At 40.1% G+C, this 19,836-nt stretch overlaps 1 long non-coding RNA gene across 1 annotated transcript; it reads right to left on the minus strand.

Moving 5' to 3' along the window:
• Positions 1-4,149: 4,149 nt before the first annotated feature.
• Positions 4,150-19,423, minus strand: LOC144585938 (uncharacterized). The gene is made up of 2 exons (XR_013540572.1): positions 14,934-19,423; positions 4,150-8,508 (listed from the first exon to the last, which is right to left on the minus strand). It is a non-coding gene; the product is annotated as an uncharacterized LOC144585938 (long non-coding RNA).
• Between the last annotated feature and the right edge of the window lie 413 nt (positions 19,424-19,836).

Genomic DNA, 19,836 nt, shown 5'->3' on the forward strand with positions numbered 1-19,836 from the left:
GACTCCACAGCCAGAAACCTAACCCACTGAACAATCCAGCCAGCTCCAGATAATAAACTCCTTTTGAATGTGGAGGTTTTCTCCTCTTATGTTCTAAAAACAAAACCTTCCTTGGCATCTCTTCTGCCTCTAGCATTCCATCCTTTGAAGACATTTTGATTTATCTTGGTCTAGGAGAAAGCACACCATTTTAATGTGTTCTAGGAATCCAGTGCCGGATTTAGAGCTTACACATCTACAGATGGAGAGAGTGTGCTGCTTCTACAAAGACCTTGCTGTCAAACCATTTTGTAGACCTATTGTTTACTTGTATTAAAGTATCTGCCATTCTCCAATGTATATTAAGGTATCTAGCAGTAGTTAAGAAGCAGCAGAGAAAGAAAACTTATCTGTCATGACACAGACATCTGGAGCAGAAGAAAGAAATGTGTTGGAAAAAGAAGGAAAAATACATTTAATTGGAAATTGCTAGTTGCTAAGGAGGGATCCCTTCATGGATTGCTGCCTTGCTGTGGCGAAGGGGCTTGAGTAATTCAGAGAAGCTATGTGCTATGCCGTGCAGGGACACCCAAGACGGACAGGTCCTAGTGGAGAATCCTGACTAAACGTGATCCACCTGGAGCAGGAACTGGCAAGTATCTTTGCCAAGAAAATCCCATGAACAGAAACAAAAGGCTAAAAGATATGGCACTGGAAGATGGGACCCTCAGGTCGGAAGGTGTCCAACATGGTACTGAGGAAGAGCGGAGGACAAGTACAAGTAGTTCCAGAGCTAATGAAGTGGTTGGACCAAAGCCAAAAGGACGCTCAGCTGCGAATGCGCCTGGAAGTGAAAGGAAAAGGGAAGAGCGCCAAAAATGGTCTGAAGCTCAACTGCAAAAAAACAAAGATCATGGCCACTGGTCCCATCACGTCCTGGCAAATAGAAGGGGAAGATATGGAGGCAGTGACAGATTTTACCTTCTTGGGCTCCATGATCACTGCAGATGGTGACAGCAGCCACGAAATTAAAAGACGACTGCTTCTTAGGAGGAAAGCGATGACAAACCTAGACAGCATCCTAAAAAGCAGAGACATCACCTTGCTGACAAAGGTTCGCATAGTCAAAGCTACGGTTTTTCCAGTAGTGATGTATGGAAGTGAGAGCTGGACCATAAAAAAGGCTGACCGCCAAAGAATTGATGCTTTTGAATTGTGGTGCTGGAGGAGACTCTTGAGAGTCCCCTGGATTGCAAGTAGATCAAACCTATCCATTCTGAAGAAAATCAACCCTGAGTGCTCACTGGAAGTACAGATCCTGAATCTGAGGCTCTAATACTTTGGCCATCTAATGAGAAGAGAGGACTCCCTGGAAAAGACCCAGATGTTGGGAAAGTGTGAAGACAGGAGGAGAGGGGGATGACAGAGGACGAGATGGTTGGACAGTGTCATCAAAGCGACCAACATGAATTTGACCCAACAGTGGAAAACAGGAGGGCCTGGCGTGCTCTGGTCCATGGGGTCACAAAGAGTTGGATACGACTTAACGACTAAACAACAACAACAAAGAAGGGTTTGATGTTCTGCAGTAAATTATTTCCACATGTTAGCAAATCAATTAACAAATTAAACTACAAGTTTTTATGTTACATTAGCTATTTCGGGGTATTGGCTGTGGCCAAAATCCTACCGGTTACACTTACAAGCACATTACAGGCAGTGTAACATTGGGAGGCAAGCTGAAAAAAAATCCCATTGTAGATACAGTATTATTTGTCATATATTGAACTGCTGAACTTGGCATGCAACAGATAATTTCTGTGTTGTTTCCTTAACATGAGATATTTTCCCTCCAAAAGTCATGCTGTTTACATTATGCAAATATGAAATCAAACTAAATTTAAGAGAATTGTCAATTCCTTGCTATTAGCATGTTTTCCCTGCAACAATGGCTTTTCTTATAGAGCCAAGCCTCAAGAATCAGATTCACTAATTAAAAATATGTTTACCTTCCAATAACCAATCACAAACCAAACACACTGGAATGGCGCAATGCAAGATACAGTATAGATATGAGGGGCAAAAAGCATGCTAAGACAAAAATATGTCTTTTATTATTTAAGGGAGCACTACTTCTGCATATAGGCTAAGTGTGTGTCGAGTGTGATTCTCAGATTCTCAGATTGCAGGCTAGCTCAAGTATAAGACAGAAATACCAGGAGACTGAGGCATTAATTGGAAGCCAAAACTCTGTACATAATGCATCCTGTCCTGTGCACTCCAGTCTACTTTGAGGTGAAGAATGATGTCACCAGTGGCAATTCACTCTGTTTGGCTTCTGAACAGGGAATTGCCCATTATACATAATCTCAGGCAACAAAGTGCCTTTAACTGGCCCTATTAGGAAGGACTCAATGACATTTACAACTCACTTAAAATGCTTTAAAACACACACACACACACCAAGAACAAAACATAGTGTGTTAAAGTAAGTAAACCAGAAAGAGAATTAGGTCATTAGTGACCATAACTGTTCCTGCAGTATTATTAAATATCCCTACATGTCTTTTCTGGCTGAACTTCTTCGTGGGTGCCTAGCAACTACTGCCTTCCAAATGGCTCACGATGACCGTCTTCTGAATGCAAGTGGACACAGGTCAGGGAATTGCAAGGCAATTCAGGCTGCTCACATTGAAGTGTCAGTTTATGAAGGAAAAGATCCAGACCTAGCTGCCTTCATTCTTATGTGAGGAAGAGAGTATCAGTTCCAAGTGTTTCTCCTTTTTGCAGCATTTACAGGTCCAAATCGAAGAGGAGAAATTGCTGGATTAAAGGATGTGGTTGTTGTTGCTGCTGTTACGTGCTGTCAAGTCAGAACCAACCTATAGTGACCCTAATAGAGCTTTCAAGATGTGAGATTATTTAAGGAGTGGTTTTATCAGTTCCACTCCTGCAGTGGGTTTCCATGGCCAAGTGGGGAATTTGAACCCACATCTCCAGAGGCCTAGTCTGTCACTCTATCCACTATACCACACTTGCCTATATGTATATAAGGAATTGAGTCTGCACAACCTGTAGGTTCTGCTCAATGAATAGTTTCTTGCAGTTCCTTTTACCTTATCAAATTAAGCCCCATTTGAAGGGTACCACCAAGAGCCAATTTTGTGCAGAGTGATAAAACAGTAGGCGAAACAGGACACAATTAGTCTAAGGAGCACGGCAAGCTCAAGATTTTTTTACTACCAGTGGCAAAGCAACAAATTAGACCCCTCTCTGCCTAGATCTCATGGCTGGCCCAATTATTTTGGCACCTGCAGCAGAAAGTCCTGCAAATGCCTCCCTAGGAATTTGACAGTAAAAATACCCCAGTAATAAACTGGAAAAACAATGATTTGTTGCCCTTTCATGACATCCCATGTCAGCTGCCTGAGATGGCTGCTGCCTCTCTCTCCCTGCTAGAAGGTCTAGCTTTTCAAGGAAAACAAATTTTTGGTTGTTGTGGGGTTTTGGGGCTCTTTGGCCATGTTCTGAAGGTTGTTCTTCCTGACGTTTCTCCAGTCTCTGTGGCTGGCATCTTCAGAGGACTGGAGTAGGAACTCTGTCCATGCTCTGTGGATTATATTCAGAAGACGGTCATCGTGAGCCATTTGGAAGGCAGTAGTTGCTAGGCACCCACGAAGAAGTTCAGCCAGAAAAGACAAGACATGTAGGGATATTTAATAATACTGCAGGAACAGTTATGGTCACTAATGACCTAATTCTCTTTCTGGTTTACTTACTTTAACACATTATGTTTTGTTCTTGGTGTGTGTGTGTGTGTTTTTTTTAAAGCATTTTAAGTGAGTTGTAAATGTCATTGAGTCCTTCCTAATAGGGCCAGTTAAAGGCACTTTCTTTCTTTCTTTCTTTCTTTCTTTCTTTCTTTCTTTCTTTCTTTCTTTCTTTCTTTCTTTCTTTCTTTCTTTCTTTCTTTCTTCCTTCCTTCCTTCCTTCCTTCCTTCCTTCCTTCCTTCCTTCCTTCCTTCCTTCCTTCCTTCCTTCCTTCCTTCCTTCCTTCCTTCCTTCCTTCCTTCCTTCCTTCCTTCCTTCCTTCCTTCCTTCCTTCCTTCCTTCCTTCCTTCCTTCCTTCCTTCCTTCCTTCCTTCCTTCCTTCCTTCCTTCCTTCCTTCCTTCCTTCCTTCCTTCCTTCCTTCCTTCCTTCCTTCCTTCCTTCCTTCCTTCCTTCCTTCCTTCCTTCCTTCCTTCCTTCCTTCCTTCCTTCCTTCCTTTCTTTCTTTCTTTCTTTCTTTCTTTCTTTCTTTCTTTCTTTCTTTCTTTCTTTCTTTCTTTCTTTCTTTCCATCAGAAGCCTAAAGGAAAGGTCAACTTTCAACAATTGTTTTACAAAATGGAACTTAAATGTATAGGATAAAGGAAAGTTCATAGGGAAAAGCTTAATGAAAACCTCAGCTTGGTGTGTAATGGCACTGGAGGGAGGAAAGCAAATTCCTGGGATTATTAGGACAGGGATTTTGAAAAGACATAATAATGCTTTCACATAAACTATTGGTACGTCCAGCTATATTTGGATGCTGTACATATATAGTTCTGGTTGCCCTTCTTGGGGGGAGGTGTGTGGAAACATGCAGCAAAGCAGGAAAAGATGAAGAAAAGTGCAGACAAAGTGATCAAGATTTTGGAAGCATCTTCACTTTAAGGAAAGCCTAAAATCTTGGGGATTTTTGGTACAAAAAAGAAAAAGAACTAGCGGCAGTAGACTCAAGAGGCCAAAATGAAGTTCTGTTTGTTGTAGCAAATTATAAAGCTGTTAGTGCTGTGGTGAAAATTCCTTCCATCTGAACTCTGACCGTCCCCACCCAATCAGACAAGAAAAGCCATTTCCTTTACAAAGAATTTAAAAGTAGGAGAAATTCTGAAGTTCTTAAGGATAAAACTCAGGTTTCTTGTTTTTACTTTACTCGTAAAGTGTGTGGGTGTACGTGTGGGTGTTATGTCTCTCATTGTACCGTTATGTGGCAGCTGGCAGCCTCCTTGATAGCCCTCTGAGCAACCTCCCTAGCTTCCCACACATCAATTAAAGCCCAGGACAAAGTGTCATAGCGTAACTCTTCGACAATATTTTCAGATCAGGGAAGTTAAAGACTTCTTTCTTTCTTTCTTTCTTTCTTTCTTTCTTTCTTTCTTTCTTTCTTTCTTTCTTTCTTTCTTTCTTTCTTTCTTTCTTTCTTTCTTTCTTTCTTTCAGTAACAGAAAAATCATAGGACAAATTAACTAATTTCTTATCAAAGAATGCAAAAACAACAGATCAGAAGTTGTTTCTGCAAAATCAGTGATGAAGGTGAGCAGAATAGCCAATGAATCTCTCCTTTCTGCTCAAGTTGTTAACAGTGGGATGGATGAAAAGGAAACATGATAAATAGGAGATAGATTGTGATACAACAATGCTGCCCTTTCATCTGTTCCCAGAAAGATTAGGACCACACCCACCTGAAAGACCACTGTTAACAATTGTTAACGACCCATGACAATGGGTGGACAAGGACTGCAAAAGTGGGATTTTCAATCACTCTGTCCCGTCCTTTGACTAACCTATTCAGACCAGGAGAAAGTGAAACCAATGCGGAGGATACATCAGGGGTTTCCTACCAATTCTCCTCAGACAGAAAAAGCTACTTGGATGAGTAGCGAAATGTTTCAACCTAATAAGAAATCCAGTTGCCATGACTGACTTCCAGATAACTGATGGGAATTGTTATTCTTCAGTGTCCTTGTGGCCTGCAGAGCTTATTAATTGTTTTGAAATTATTATAGTAAACTATTATTCAAGTCTCAAATTTAAAAGCATGGTTGTTTTCAAGGCTAATTTTTCTTAATTATTTATTAATTAAGACTTAATTATTATTAGAATTATTATTGTTAATTATTTTAACACTCTATATACATCCGATTTCAAACTTTGACAACTTAAGTGCTAAACTACTAAATGCAAATGCATCCTATGTAAAATTACACCTGGGAAGTCAGGTTTCCCTGGGTAACTTCACTTTAACTGGCCACATGGAATCAGTAGACAGAATGAAATTGTCAAACACCCTTGTTTGCAGCTTGTTAATATAGCTCTCCTGATTTTCAGAAGGCGTGGCTACAGCAGAACTAACTTAATACACAAAAAAGAAAGCAATTTTAAGTGGCAATTTCATCCTCTCATTTTTAACTCTCTCTCTCTCTCTCTCTCTCTCTTTGTCTCTAGGTGCCCTCGCACAACAGCACGGGCACCAAGCCTTAAAACAAGAAAAGATGTTAGGGAAGGTTTTGTTTTGAGAACTTAAGAGGAGGAAACCCTGCAAGTTTTAATAGTTTAGAATCTGGAGCTGGCTGAATTGATCAGTGGTTTAAACATCTGGTTGTAGAACTAAAGGTTGGATTCCTCACTGTGCCTCTTGTGAGTAGAGCCAGATTGTGTGGCCTTGGGCAGGTGCACAAACCCAGAGTGCCCCCAGAAGAAGGGAACGGTAAACCACTTCTGAGTATTCTCTGTCTGAAATGCCTTGAAAAAGGTACTACCATAAGTCAGAATTGATTTGACGGCATATGATGATGGTGGTGGTGGTGATGACGACTCAACTTATAATATATGTTTGGGCTGTGTGAAACTGACAAGGGCTAGTTCATAAATATTCATGTACCTAAAATGGCTGGGGTTTTTCCCTTCTTTCTGTATTTAAATAGGTAAAATCCTTTTGAGGAAAAAGTAACCCTTTCTCCTCCACCCAGCAGGCTTTGTTCTGACTTTACAGGAACTTATTCTATCTTTATTTATTTTTCAATTAAAATTTGGGGGGGGGGGAGTCTCCTTTGGCAATCACTGAGGGCTGCTCTTATAGTCGACAAGTAAGTCATTTAGGTCTCTGGCTGCAGAGCCAGAGGTTGGGAGTTTGATTCCCCCGCTGGGCCTCCTTGACAGGGGCTGGACTTGATGAACCAAAGGGTCCCTTCCAGCTCTCCAGTTCTAAGATTATTATATCAACAGAAGAAACATGCACTGTTATAGAGTAGGTGGATTATTACTCCAGAAGTTCATTTTATTTGAAAGATGCAGGTTAAAAACACCTTCACAGAAAGGGCCATGATTGAAGCACACTTTTAAAAATACAACATCAGAGCGTGTCATAGAAACCTATTTTTAAACCCAGTTCTCTCAAGAATTTTTTTCCTAATGCTTGAATTACTTTTTTCTTTTCTTTTAAAAGAAAAAATGCCTTGCAAAATCCCAAATAATCTGAATAAAGCAAAGTTCAAAATGTTGTTCCGTACCACTATTTGGTACTTGTGAGAATGATTGGGAATGTGAGATTATTACCTTATACCTGTTTTATCAGAAATAACTCTCAGTAAATGCCTTGTCATAAGTATTCAGTGTGGTGTAGTGGATAAAGTGGTAGGTTAGGACTCTGAAACCAGGATTTGAATCCCCACTAGGCCATGCAAAACTCACTTGGGGGGTGTAGAATTCATAAAACCACTCCTTAAATACCTCACTGACCTTGAAAGTCCTATTAAGGTTGCTATAAATCTGTTTTAACTTGATGGCCCATAACAAAATGACAACTGTCTTGTCAAGGCTGACAAAGGATTATTTTGGAAATCGTGACAGTGAACACATATGATGGAGAAAAAGACATAAGGACAAAAAGGAAAAGGAACACAGTAGCAGAGTACAGACAAAGATTAACCTTACTCCCCTTCTGTTGTTGGGAGCCCCAGATCAATGGCAAGCAGGTGACCTCTAGGAGTCAGCGGTTTTGCCTCTCTGGAGCAGGTGTATGTCAAGATGGCTAAGATTCCTAGCCCTTCTATTTATTTATTTAATTTATTTATTTATTCGATTTATATCCCGCCCATCTGGTATATTCTATCACTATACCTTTACAGGGCATGCACCTGTTCATGAATGAATCTCTGTACGGCCACATTTTCAGATGTTTAAATTTCACTAACTGGCAAAAGGATAACAGAGCATCACAGGAATAAGCAAACTGATAATTAAACCAGACATCAAAAGACAGATCAAAGCATAGCACCTGCTACAATAATCTGACTTGGGTACACCTGAACACTTCCAAATTTCTTAGCCCAGAAAATCTGGAGTAAACTGCCTTACACCTTCCCAAGCAACCCCAGGTCAAAAGAACTGGGCACAGAGAGCCTTCCACACTAAACCTCACCATTCCAACTGTCTTCCACAATGGACACAATAGAGTAGATAGGATCTGTATAGTAGACCATTTCTGTTCTCCTGCCTTTCCTTCCATTTTAATATAAGGGATGTGAAAATAATTCTGGATTGGCACATTTTCAGTTTGTGGCAGCTTCCAATTGCTTCACTTCATTCGTAGATCCCGCACATCCTTCAGCTGTCTGATCTGCACAAGGGCCTGCATTCATTGAACAAAAAAGAGAATGAAGCAGAGTGTGTGTTCCATTACATCAAATTCATTCATAATCCCATATCCTTGTGTGCATCCCTGACCTATAAAAGAAAAAACAAGAGAGAGAGATAAATAAATAGAAAGGACTGAAAGGCCTCCAGAAAATTGCAGACTAGAGGGGGAAAAAATAGTTGCTAACATATTTCGTCCACTTCCTAAAACTCCAGACTAGACCAGATCATTCAGAACAATCCAGACAAGATTTGTTGAGGAATATTGTGTAAACATCCTAATAATCACAGTGATTTTGGAGAAAGAGAGTTTGGGTTTTTGAGAACCCAGAACTGGAATGAACATCTGACCCATGAGGAAAATCAAACAGACATTATAGGTAAAGCTTGATTAGAAGAGCAAGTTCTTTAACTGATGAGAGTATCTATGCACACAGCAGGAGTCTTTCCCACCTCATGTAATCTACAAATTAGCTTGCTTTGTGATTAGTCTTCAGGACTTATTCTTCAGAAGTCTGTGTTCTCAAACAAAGAAAAGATTGGCTGAATTACATCTCACCAGCATTAAACTGGCTGGATAGGTTAGCAAACTGAGTACAGTATTCTGAAGCAGGACCAGAAGTCAGGAGTTTGATTCTCCACTGTGCTTCCTGGGAGTAGGGCCAGCCTGTGCGGCTTCAGGAAAACTGCACGTCCAAGGGTGCTCCCAGAAGAAGGGAATGGTAAACCATTTTTGAGTCTTTTATACCTAGAAAACCCTGGGGAGTATCAGCATAAGTTTGAATCAAGTGTTGACACACAGAAGTAAAACCAACCAGCCGTAGTCAGGAGCTGCCTTGGAAGCCTGATCTCTCATTGTCTTCTCCTGTAGCAGCAGACCAGGCTGCTGTCCCATTATGGAAGTCTCAGGAAGTTTGCTCAAAATCTGGCAGCTGCCCTACAGTAAAGCCACAATCACCACACCCTAGCTACTGCCCTTCTGAGCAGGGCTCAGAACTGTTGGGGGACAGAAAAACGGTCAACCCATCCCTTCACTCTCTCCCCTTTTCCCTTGGTCAGACCTAGTAGTCGTAACGGGTAAAGAACAAGTCACCCATTCATGCCTGAACTGGTTACTTGTAGAGGGCTTCCAACATTAGGCAGAGGAGTGCATGAGATCCGACCAAGGTCTGCCAATTGTGCATCCTTGCTCCAATGGACTACGTTTAGATATTATTAGATTAACATGATCTAAAAAATTAAGATTAGATCATTTTCTTAAAAGCATCTCATTCATAGAGGAAAGCATATAAACCTCAAGTCCCAAACAGATCTAGATCTGGAACCATTATTCTGAAACCACTTGAAAATAAATACTTATTTGGGGATGATGTTGAAAAACATCCAGAAAATAAGCAATTATTATAGCCAAACCTGGTCAAATTGGATGGATTTGACTTGCCTTTTCTACAAGTATCCATAACAACCCTGTGAAAATGAGTTCTAAAAGAGTTCATCTTTAGGAAGAATGATTACATTCACAAACCTTATTTAGTTCAAGTTATAAGATTCTCAAGTTGTGAGCATATTTGACACACACAAGTGAAAACAAATGCCAGAGGAACAACAGTGGACAAGTATACAATTTATAGACAAAGCCAGGTGTGGATTTACATAATACATTATATAAAATTGCTGCAACAATTTGCCATTTATTTCTTCAACTTTACCAGGTCCTGTATTTTTCTGGACTGAACGATAAGAATTCTTGATGTATATTGTACACGTTGTTTGAACATATTTGCAAAGAAGCAGAAACTCTCTAGAACTGACCTATAGCTGATGTCTATTCAGCATGGAAGCAATACCACTGCTACCCAATTCTTCATTTCTTCTTGACTCTGCTTTGTTAAAGTAAAGTGCTGAGCCAGCTCCATTTTACTCTAGGTAGTTGAGTAGCTCCAGGAGGCCAGAGAACAATGCCTCGATGTTAACATAAGTTCGATAGGTTAGGAAAACATCTCCTGCAACCCCCTCATGGTGTTTGTGATATCCAGAAAAGTTGGTGAGGAATGCAAAGGAACCAAAATACCTTAACGGTATATATGATGCAAATTAGGGTCATGTTATTCACACACACAAAAGGAACTTAGTGGTCACACTAGGTAATATGATTAGCACATATATAGAAGCTTGTTTTTTTAAAAAATTCCCTGTTGATTGTATGTATGTCTGGTATAAATTTGTTATAAGCTGCTTTGCATTTATGGGGATGGATGAAGGGAAAATAATGATCCCATAAGCCAATTGTAGTGAGCCTTCAACTGCAATCCTATACCTAGAAGCAAATCCTATTTAACTCAGTGGTATTTATTTTTCAATAACTATGAATAGGATCCCACTGTTACGGTTACACCATAATATTTTAAGATGAAGTTTTACTATATATTTGATAGCTGAAGTTATAAGTCAGGAGAGATGGGATGCCTGAAGACAAATCATAATTCATATAGTAAAGTATCTATTTTGAGAATTGAGGGTTCTCCATATTTTGCATATTAGTTATTACTTCTTTCCCTTTCAAAGGCCAAAGAATAAAGCTAAGAAAACCAAAAACAGTTCGTGAAAGATATAATTTAAAATATAATTTAAAAAAATAATTCTTTTGGACCATTTTAAAACTCCCCCACCCCTCTTTTTTTTGAAGTCACGCTATGCAGTCAGTGATGTCTTAGCTTCCTCTGTTCCTTCATATCTATGTCCTAAAAATCAATGACATTATTGTCTTGATTAGTCAGATGATATTAATGGAAGATGGCATTGCCTTTCAGAGGACACCTCTTTCCTCCTCCATATTTGTTACAAAGCACTTAGAAAAAGGAGTGGTGGATTCTAAATGGAGAGTTCCAGAAACATACCAAATTGTGCCTCATTCATCTAGTATTGCTGATGGAATGATTTCCATTAATGTTGAATGGTTTTAAAAGTAGGCACCCGGGAGATGGAGCCTAGGGAAAAATTAAGCAACTGAAGCATTGTATTAGGCTTATTTATTTGTAATACTGGTGGGTAAATGGAAGATAGAATAGAAAAGCTACAGAATACATTTTCTATGACAAGAAATACTTGTGATTCAGTAACACAATAACCCAGAAGTAGTAATAACCTACAGTATTTATAGAATTCCTTCTCTTAGTCCTAATTGTCTGCAAGTTAATCCATTTGTAAGTACTTTCCAGAGACTCAGATGAAAATGTTCATCCTTCAGATTTCTACAGGCCAGAGGGTCTCTGCATTATGCTTGATGTAAGACATTGACTATTTCTCAGAAAATGCAGATATAAAATACAAATATACTTTTAAAAATAAAACTAGGCTGAAATTGCTAAAAACTAAGTTCATGAAGGGGCATTTCTATTCCCATGGAACTCACTAATCATAGATATACAGCTGTTTTAATTGCTCACCAGGCAGACTAATGAAATAGAAACATTTTGGCCAATCAAAATACCTTTATGGCTCAGACCGGCAACTTGTTTTCTATGCTCCAAAAAAATTCCATGTGAATAAGATATTACGCCGTTTGTTAAATTACAGACTGACACCCTGAGATATGTATGAAGGCCTTGGGACAATCATCTCTATTGAGAGTGTGATCTATGGAAGACTGTGCACCTAAAGCTGAGCAGGCCTTGGGTGCAGGAACAAAGGTCCATGCTACACAACAAACCTTTGGAGATAAAAAGGCCACAGTGTTGTAAGCTGCAGAAGCAGTATCTGCAGTGCTGCTTGGGAATGAATACAGAGCATTGGGATGCCCAAGGGTCTGTCCAAATGCATATTTTTATTCTTATAGAACTCACTAATCCCAGATGCACAACTGTTTTAATTGCTCACTAGGCCGTTTGCTGTGGTTCAACCAGGAGTGACAGTCTAATGGAGACCAGATGGGTGTATGCCACATTGTGGCTCCCTGTTACTCAGGGCAAGGCTGGCCCCCGAAGCTAGGCCTAACAGTGCCTTTGCTGCCCTTGACAAGATTCTTCAAACATCTGGATAAGTAAGTCCATGCCTGCCATCTTCACCCCCTGGATCCACCCCAATGCCCACCCGCAAAAGCTGTGACATTAAAGGTACAAGAGCAAGATGCTGTACTCATGTGCTGCTGTCACTGACAACTATGGAGGGAGGAAAGACCTGCGAGGGGGGAAATGCCTTTAACAAGCAGGCCCTGCTATATTCATGTTGATCAAGCAGACCAGAACAAAGCCAGCACCCCTTGAGTCTGCCTAACATACTACAGTTGTAATCAAAATTATTCAACCCCCATTGCAAATCAGCTTTATTGCCAAAATTTACAGACTTTTCAGCAGTTTGGAATGAACAAATCAAACAAGAGCAATTGGAGTAGCTCAACATAATGAATGCTTCAAGTGGTTTCCCCAAATTAAACTGAGAATTTAATGAAGTCTATAGTCAAAGTTAGGGACGTGGTGGCCCTGTGGGTTAAATCGCAGAAGCCTCTGTGCTGCAAGGTCAGAAGACCAGCAGTCATAAGATCGAATCCATGTGACACAGTGAGCTTCCATTGCTTGTCCCAGCTTCTGCCAACCTAGCAGTTCGAAAGCATGTAAAAATGCAAGTAGATAAATAGGCACCACCTCGGTGGGAAGGCATTCCGTGCCTAGTCGCGCTGGCCATGTGACCACAGAAACTGTCTTTGGACAAACGCTGGCTCTACGGCTTGGAAGTGGGGATGAACACCATCCCCTAGAGTCGGACATGACTGGACTAAATGTCAAGGGGAATGTTTACCTTTACCTTATAGTCAAAGTTGCATTTTCAGTTGAATTTGGGGAAACTACTTGAAATATTTGTTGTGTTGAGCTGTTTCAATTGTTTTGTTTGATTTGTTTATTGCAAACTGCTGAAAAGTCTATAAATTTTGACAATAAAGCTGATTTGCAATGGAGGTTGAATAATTTTGGTTACAACTGTACCTCCAAAACGGTATTAGGGTCACCATAAAACAGAAGCAACTTGGTGCATATAACAGTATTTACTAACCCAGTTTCATTTAACTATAATCCTGTTTGCCATTGACTTAAACTTTACATAAAACTCCTGATCAATTTTGCTGTACTCATGATGATATTAGGAAAAAAGATTATTCTGTTGAATAGTTTCCTGCATAGTTCAAATAAGGTAAATACTAATGTTACAACCTGAAGCCTATTTTCGTTGGAGTTATTGCAACCTCGCATGCTATCTTTAGTAGATATGTCTGTGAGGGACCTTTCTGGGCTGAGGTGACTGTTAATATGTCCAGCACTAAGCAATAGTTCCCTCCTGCCTTTCTGCCCTGTCTCTTTTTTCCTCCTCTCATAGTCTGTTAGAATCAGTGAGTCTCTTGAAGTCTTTTTGCTGCAGGCAGCCATGTTTTGTCAGTTTCCTGTTTGATCTGTTCTATTGTAATTAATACAATATATTCTTTCTATTACTGATGTGAGTTACTGAGATTTTAAGTGCTGGTTGGTGAGAAGTAGTGGTGGACTAAACTGAGGAACTTGAAGCTATTCTGCTCTCTGAATACCTGCACAGCTAAGGGAATTTAACAAAAATGCAAAACATTTTTTTTACCCTAGGGAATATGTCTCATAAAACTGAGCAGGCAAAATGAGACATCATCATTTGATGAGATTAACATACAAACCCAGTATTCTCACTTGTATCACTTTTTTGCTCCTTGACGTCTCATCACCTGCATCACTGATGCCCACTAGATGGGGGTTTTGTGAATTTTTATCCTCTTAGGTACCTATGATCTATTCCAGTTAATCCGAGGCTTTACCACCAGACGCGAAAACAGCTCGCCTATAGAGGTCCAATCCCTACTTACTACATTGTGGGATGTCAAGTAAAACTATAATGTCTTCAAATGTCATGAAGTTCTGAAAGACACTGGAATCTTATCACTTCAGCTTCTCTCACATTGACATGCAGAAGGGGGTACACTTTGTCCAGAAATGTTTATGCTAATAATAGTAGTAATTTTGGTTACAATAATTTTGGAAATGGCATGGTGGCATGTTCCCTGAATTATGCACCAGTACAGAATCTAGTTGACCTAAAATAACTTAAGCATGATTTTTGGCAAGCATTTATGTGACACTTGATAGGTATCTACAAGCATTGTTATCTCTTATATTCATTGATTTTATTCTTTCTTTGGCCATTTTTCTTGCACACAGTCACATTCTAACACTTTATTTTATTTTATTTATTTGGCCATGTTCAGAACACCCTCAACCATGGGATATGTACTAAGCTGTGTGTTTTGTATGTTTGCTGTAACTCTAATTACATATTCCATGCAAACATATGCTATTATTACATATCTATCTCTTTTTAATCATAGGGTTACTGCCACTTCAACAAACAAAAAAGGTATCTTCACAGGTGTGGGAAATGCATTAGAAATTTTACCATAAAGCAAGCAAACAAAATAACATTGGGTTTATAACTCCTCAACCTACCGTTATGCCTTCTGAAATCCCTGTTTTAGGACACTGTTTCTCTCCTGGGAGCTGCCTTCAAAAATCTGTTGGAAGTTCATTCCTAGAATGAGTATTTACTGTAAGTAGCTAGTGTGCGAGATTTCTCCGGTAATCTGCCCTCAGCTTTTGTGCCATGCATTCTCTTCGCAAATTCTGGAGATGTACATTTCCCACTTTGGCAAAACACAACCTATTCCATTTTGACACCATCAATCTGTCCTGGACTTGAACCAGCAAATCGAGGAATGAAAAGTTCATATTAGCACATGGCGAAGGAAGCAAAGAAAAAGACAAATAGCATCTGCCAATATGCTTTGAGTGTACTGCACTTTTTTTCCCAAGCACTCCCGCAATGTTTTTGGCACTCACTATATGAACTGATTATGCAATGTAGAAGGATTAAGCAAACTGGCATACGGTTGCTTTAATTCCTCTGAGTGCCTGTGTGTTTAATCCTAGATTGTCTATTTATAAAACCTGAACACAGTCTAATCATAAATAGGGGGTTGGGGGAGATTTCTCTTATTTGGATGGAAAGTCAGAACGTTATAGAGACTACACATGAGCAGCAGCAGCAGACATTTAAAATTTTAGTTTTTAACTACTGTAACTCATACTTGGATGGTTTTCAGAATATATCTAATCTCTTAATTGAAACAATAGATGGATGTACACATGACCTCTTGAAAGTATACAGTATTGGCCACTGTTGTGTGGTTTGGCAATAAATGAATGCATTATTAATGTATTAATTTATTAAAATATTCACATTCTATCTTTTGGTTGCTTGCATTCTTTTCTATAGAGTTGCTAAGAAAACATATCCCAGCCAGTAATAAGAGTAGCAAGGGAGAGAATGGGGTCGGGGTGTGTGTGGCAGCGACATTTGTCAATATTCTTCTTCTTCATGTATGGACATTGCTTGCTCCTAGAATGCCTGTATGGAGACCCTGATATGATAACAAGACACAGCAACATTACAGATGCCCAAACAACCTCTCCTAGTAGTTCCATGCTGCTTTTGAATGCAGCATATGATCCCAAGTAGTAGTTTGCAATATGCTGCAACCCAAGGGGCACTAGGGGGTTCCCTAGCACACCTTTTTGAAGGACAAAATTCATTGCAAACCTAGCCCTCTTTGTGTGTGTGTGTGTGATTCTTACAGTGCAATACAAATGTCAAAAACTCTTGTCATTACTGGGAATGGAATGCATATGATGTGATTATCTACACAACTTACCCATAGATCTGACAGTGGAGGTTTACATCCTGTTGAAGAAGCAGTATGTATCATATCACATAGCAAATATCAAAACAGGGTCTGCATAGGCGTGGGGGACTCTTACAACATCATGTCCTCAACATTCTGAGCCATTCATTTTCTCTTTGCTATTTTTACATATGTCTGCCACTGATTTAAAAAAAACACCTCACAACAGAATGGTATTCAGCTCATTCCACAATTAAAAAGAATAACAATGAATCACTGGTACATAACATAGTAATACAAATTATTTTGGTTGGGCTTCACATCCAAGTCAAGCAAAGTTTAATCAAGATCCATCCCTGAAGATCTCAGAGGCCCCATAAATAGGCTTCTTTACTTGAAGAACAGACACATTGGGGAACCCTACTTTACATTGCCATCTTTCCCCCTAACAGTAATATTATTGTTGGCCGCGGTGTTTAATTATTAGTTTAATTGTGCTTCTTATTCTGAGAAGCAAGTCCTATGACATTCAGGAGGGCTTACTCCTAAGTAAACATGCACGGGACTGTAGCCTTCAAAATCCGTAAACACAAATCTTACGCAACAGCAGGAGCCTTCCAAAGGGAGACACATACCAATCTCTGAAAAGATGGTGGCCACACAGTTTGCACAACTAAGAGAGCTTACCTCTCCTGTTTACTTACCTACCTCAGTAAGGGTTCAACAAGCAGAAAGGTTAGAACACACCCTGTCCTTGTAGACATCCATCACAGATAGCTAATCTCTCAGTGTATATTTATGGTATTCCTTTACTCTGGGACAAGGACATGGAGCATTTTACTTCTGAATTAAATGGGGAACTACTGCAAGTCCACAAGTGAGCAAATTGGGTTTTGCCACCACAAGCTATAATGGAAAAGCAAGATAAATGTATTAATTTCTGCACCTGGAAAGCGGGAGCCATGGATACTGAGGCATACAATAGCAATTTAGAGTATGTTTTATTAAAATAGAATGAGGCACTAAAATGATCCACATTAAATTAAGTGACTTTGAAAGATAACTTTGAAGCCCTGCCTGCTTGTTGGAAGGCAGAGAAGCGTGTTGCCTTTCTTAATATTTAATTTTACTTCTTCAGCGTAACCCTAAAATAAATCCATCCCACAGGCTCTGCAATGTTTGCAAAACCTGGACTCCTCTCAGCTTCAGGCAGTTGACGGTGACGCACCAAGTCTAGCGATCCTCACAGCGCAACATTGCTCACTGTGACCATGTATCACAGCACAGCACAAGCATAGCACTGGATGTTTTAATTGTCTGGGGCTCCCTCTTCCCAGTGGCATCCCCCCCCCCATGGAGTACAGACATGAAGATAATTAGCAAGACATAAAAATAAGAAATAGTGCTCAGGCTGCAAGTGCAATAAAGGAAAAGACCACCTCCTCCTCCCCAGCAGATCTTTTTCTAGCTATGACTAAACATTGCTTGCATTTCCATGAGCTGTTTAGCCTGAGGACATGCAGCACACAAAGATTGTGTGATTCATCTCAGCAAGAGACAGATAGAGGGTGACAGTGAGGAGCTCTGACTTCTCAGTGTAGCTCCCAACACAAAAAGGCACAGCAGTACTGGACAGTTGTCATGTTGACAAAAGGACCACTCCTACCTGCATCCAACTTTCTGCAGGCTCCTTGAGGGCTTGGGAAAGACTTGTTTGCCTTCTGTAGCTTCACTGTGACCTTTGGAAGGGGCCTAGAAGGTCATTGAGTCCAACCTCCTGCTCAATGCAGGACTCTTAATTCCAACTGTATCTGACAGACAGTTGGTCTAATTTTCTCTTGAATGTTTCCAGTGTTGGAGCACTCACCACCTCCTTGAGGTAATTGGTTCTATTGCCGTATTGCTCTAATAATTGGGATGTTTTTCCTGATATTCAAGTAAAATCTGACTTCTTGTAAATTGAGCTCATTATTACATGCCCTGCACTCTGCGATAATTGAGAACAGTTCCTGCCCCTCCTCTGCATGACAATCTTTAAAGTATTTGAAGAATGCTCTAGTACCTCTCTTTTCTCAAGGCTAAACATGCCCAGTTCTTTCAGTTTTTTCCTCATAGGAACTTGGTTTCCAGTCCTCTGGTAATCCATCTTGCTCTCCTCTAAAGTATTTCCAGGTTGTCTGAATCCTTAAAGTGCATGTCCAGAACTGGACACAGTACTGTACTCAGGTTGATGCCTAACTAGTGACAAATAGAGAAGAAATACAGTTTTGGAGACTATACTTTCATTAATGCAATCTAAAATAGAATTGGTTTTGTGGGTTTTTTTGCATCTGCACCACACTTTTGGCTCATATTCAGATTGTATCTTCTTTCTTGCACCTCATCATACAAGTCATTAATAAAAATGTTGAACATCACTTGACTTAGGAGTGAGCCTTGAAGTGCTCCACTTGTTACATCCTCCCAGTTTGTGAAGAAGCCATTGAGAAGCACTCTCTGAGTAGAATTCTTTTTAAAATTTTTTATAAATTCTATCGGCTTTCAACTCGTGCTTGTTAAACATTGTGTTACATGGGTTGCTTATAATTATTTGGTTTTTTGCATATTGGTGTCTTAGTTGTCTCTTCAAAATCTATACATTTTTAAAAACATTTAAACTGTTTATGTTTGTATTTTCATTCATTCGTTTAGTCGTTCAGTCGTGTCTGACTCTTCATGACCCCATGGACCAGAGCACGCCAGGCCCTCCTATCTTCCATTGCCTCCCAGAGTTGGGTCAAATTCATATTGGTTGCTTTGATGACACTGCCCAACCATCTCATCCTCTGTCGTCCCCCTCTCCTCTTGCCTTCACACTTTCCTAACATCAAGGTCTTTTCCGAGGGTCTTCTCTTCTCATCAGATGGCCAAAGTATTAGAGCCTCAGATTCAGGATCTGTACTTCCAGTGAACACTCAGGGTTGATTTTCTTCAGAATTGATAGGTTTGATCTACTTGCAATCCAGGGGACTCTCAAGAGTCTCCTCCAGCACCACAATTCAAAGGCATCAGTTCTTCCGCGGTCAGCTTTCTTTATGGTCCAGCTCTCACTTCCATACATCACTACAAAAAAACCCATAGCTTTGACTATGCGGACTTTTTTTGGCAAGGTGATGTCTCTGCTTTTTAAGATGCTGTCAAGGTTTGTCATCGCTTTCCTCCCAAGCAGCAGGCGTCTTTTAATTTCAGGGCTGCTGTCTCCATCTGCAGTGATCATGGAGCCCAAGAGAGTAAAATTTGTCACTGCCTCCATATCTTCAACCTTCAATTTGCCAGGAGGTGATGGGACCAGTGGCCATGATCTTAGTTTTTTTGATGTTGAGCTTCAGACCATTTTTTGCACTCTCCTCTTTCACCCTCATTACAATCTTAATTCCAGTTCGGGATTCCTCCAGTCCAGCCTTTCCCATGATGTATTCTGCATATAATTTAAATAAGCCGGGAGACAATATACAGCCTTGTCGTACTCCTTTCCCAATGTTGAACCAATCAGTTGTTCCATGTCCAGTTCTAATTGTTGCTTCCCTTCCCACGTATAGGTTTCTCAGGAGATAGATAAGGTGGTGAGGCACTCCCATTTCTTTAAGGACTTGCCATAGTTTGCTGTGGTCCACGCAGTCAAAGGCTTTTGC

The sequence above is a fragment of the Pogona vitticeps genome, chromosome 1, assembly GCF_051106095.1.
Source record: "Pogona vitticeps strain Pit_001003342236 chromosome 1, PviZW2.1, whole genome shotgun sequence".
Classification (NCBI taxonomy): domain Eukaryota; kingdom Metazoa; phylum Chordata; class Lepidosauria; order Squamata; family Agamidae; genus Pogona; species Pogona vitticeps.